Source organism: Tiliqua scincoides, chromosome 1 (assembly GCF_035046505.1).
Source record: "Tiliqua scincoides isolate rTilSci1 chromosome 1, rTilSci1.hap2, whole genome shotgun sequence".
Lineage (NCBI taxonomy): Eukaryota > Metazoa > Chordata > Lepidosauria > Squamata > Scincidae > Tiliqua > Tiliqua scincoides.
In genome coordinates, this window is record NC_089821.1 from 6,014,574 (window position 1) to 6,017,775 (window position 3,202).

At 47.7% G+C, this 3,202-nt stretch overlaps 1 pseudogene; it reads right to left on the minus strand.

Moving 5' to 3' along the window:
* Positions 1–2,671: 2,671 nt before the first annotated feature.
* Positions 2,672–2,791, minus strand: LOC136637975 (5S ribosomal RNA; annotated as a pseudogene).
* Positions 2,792–3,202: the final 411 nt, after the last annotated feature.

A 3,202-nucleotide genomic window follows, 5' to 3' on the forward strand; every position in this document is an offset into this window, starting at 1 on the left:
CTCTTAAAGGGTGGGAAATCAATGTCACTGCCGTGAAGAAAAAACACTGTACATATAACCAAGAAACAAGAATTCCGGCATTCTAAATGTTGCAGCACTTATGCCCAGATTAAACACGCCTCTTCAGACACTTTTAGAAAAGAAAAGCAAAAAACTACACTTCGCTGCCCTCTCTGTTTCTCAGAGATCTCACAAAGTCACTGATGTGGATTAGTGTTTCATTAACAGCACACTCTTTAATAACCCTTCGCCATACAATCACGGTGGTAAAAGGAGAACAGAAAAGTGGGTTTCTTTTCCAAAGCGCATTTCAAGAATGGAGCAGCGATTTTTATCTACAATCACTGATTTCGGTTTCTTTCCCACTTTATCTCAGAGGGCTGGGGTCGGATCAAACATTGATGGTGCTAGTAATAGTTGACACGCTGGGGGGAGGGCCAGTTTCAAAATCGTGCGCGCTCGCAGCGGCGCATAAGAAAGAAGCTTAGTGCAAGTGAAACGACCATAAAAATAGAGTTCATTGTAGTGGCGTAGCTAGAGGGGGTGCAAAGCACTAAGTTTTGCAGGGAGTCTCACCGCAATGTGCAAACACCCCCCTCCCCTTTGGGGCCATTCCAGGCGGGGGAGCATAACAGAGCCATTTGCCTCCTTAAATTCTAACCTGGCAATCGGTCTCATTGGACTCAATGGGACTTACTTCTCAGTAGACCTGTGTAGGCTTGTTTGCATGGCAATCAGGGCAGTGCATCTCCGTCAGCCAAATGGTTGCAGTGCGCAGAGGGATAATGTATCTCAGAAATCCTCCCCACCCCTAAATCTTTCTCCTTCCTATTAATTTTAGTGTGCAACTCTCTGAAATTAACCAAGAGTCCCGTTTCACATTTCTAATGCTACAAATTCGTTTTAATGTCACTGCGGATCCAACATCAACACAGGCCTGGGAATGCTACCCAAGATCACTGGGTAAAACAGTCTTTACGAAAGGAAATAGAAATTCACGATGGCCGTGAATGTGGCGCTCGGGTGAAGCTTCGGGAATTTAAGAAGCACTTAACTGCACCATTAGGCCATTTAGGATGTTTCAGTGTCTCAATTGACTGTAATTCCAGTCTGCTGAAGTGCTCTGTTAATGACCTTCCATCTCACCTTGAGCAGAGGAATTCAGTGTTTATATTCTTTCGTTTTCTTTCTTTTTTCCAACTATACTGCAAACAGACCGGACGACGGATTCTTTTCATTCAGTCCTGCTGCCGTGGAAAGGTGTAAACTGTTACCGTCCTATCAAGAAAGGGGGACGGAAAAGGAAAGGACTCGGTTTCATTCCTCTTAATGAAGGCAAACCATTGCCAAAACAAAAGCAAAAATCAACAGATCCGACTCAAAGAGAACCACTTCAGCACTCCACATCCAGCGATTGAATTTCCACCGGCTAAACAAGTGGGAACATATGCACATACTTGAGGGCAGCCATGCGCTCATCCATCGGCCCACAACTCTGGCATGTCAAAGTTTATTCCCCTGAAGAGGCTGTCATTCTTCTCACTTAAGGCAAGTACGTGTGGGCAGGGGTGAGCTGTTAATGCTTTTTCTGTGGCCTGGAAAATTTCTATGTAGATTTAAAAAAAAAAAAATTGGATTATTCAGACTGCAATCCTATTTACAATTAGGGCACAATTCTGACCCAGTACTGTGCCGCCGCAAGTTCCATGTTTGCACCTGCTTTCAAGGTGGGGAGGGTGGCGCAAGGATACACACCAGGTCTAATGTGGGCACCGGTTTCGGGGGGCAGGGGTGCAGGTGGAGGGTGGGGAGGAGGCCAGGAGGAGGTGTCCTGGGATAGGGGAGAGTAAGCGGTGGATGGGCCCATGGGTGGCCGGGCAGACAGTGGGAGGTAGGACCAGGATCCTGTACTTGTGCCTGATCCTAACCCCGTTTTGGGGCAGCCTGGGCTCACCCCGGGGTGCTCGGATTTGCACCACCACTTGAGTTGGCGCAGATCGGAGTAGCCCCATTGGGGCTGCTGCAGCTCTTCCCAGGGTAAGGAGAATTTTTTCCCTTGCCTTGGCCATAGCCTCAGCCATCCTGAAACTTGTGCTGGATACAGTGCAGGACAACTGGCCTGCCTATTCCAGCACAAGTTAGGATTGTGCTGTAAGAGTCATAGAATAATGGAGTTGGAAAGTACCCCCCAAGGTCCTCTAGTCCAACCTCTTGCCTGTAGCAGGAAATCCTCTGTAAAGCATCTCCAGCACGTGCCTGTTAAAACTCTGCTTAAAGATTTCCAGTGAGGGAGAATCTACCTCCTCCCTTGGCAATCTGTTCTACTGCCGAACCACCTTGATCATTCAGAATTTCTCCCTGATGTCCAACTGGAATATCCTCTCGTGCAGTTGGTACCAATATGACTCTAGATCTAGTAGTAGATTTTACTAGTAGTTTTAGATCTAGTTCTACTCTCAGTGACAGTTGAGAACAAATTTGTCTCTTCCTCCATATGACAGCCCTTCAGGTATTTGAAGAGTGCGATCATATCGTCTCTCAGTTTTCTATTCTCTAGGCTAAACTTACCAGATTCCTAAACATCATGTTCTTTCAACCTTTCCTCATAGGTTTTGTTCTCAAGTCCTCTGAACGTGGTTGGCAACCTTCAGTCTCGAAAGACTATGGTATAAGCCTATAGCACCCGGTATTCCCAGGTGGTCTCCCATCCAAGTACTAACCAGGCCTGACCCTGCTTAGCTTCTGAGAGCAGATGAGATCAGGCATGTGCAGGGTAACAGTTGCTGTAACCGGGTAAATGGGACTCGTCAGCCTGGGAAGGCAGCTCATCTGAGAGAAGGAAAACTCTGATCCCAAACCTCCACTGCCTTGTGGCTACATCCAGTTATGGAAAAGGCTTCAGGAGTCAACCTCGAGGCAAAATCCGGAGCCGGAGTCCCTGAGGCAGTTCATGGCTGAACACAGTCACGTTCTGGCAACTCCTGCGACGCCGCTGGAACCAACCGTATTGGCCTCTGCCTTTCCATTGGACCATTTCAGCGACGTGGAGAGGGGGGATTTGCTGCAGGGGAAACAGTCTATCCTCCATATCTACATTACCCAGGCTTCGCGCACTGGAGAGGACACTCTGTTCCAGGACCACCATTCAGAGCATGACACCATAGTCTTCCGAGACTGAAGGATGCCAATACCTCTGAACATC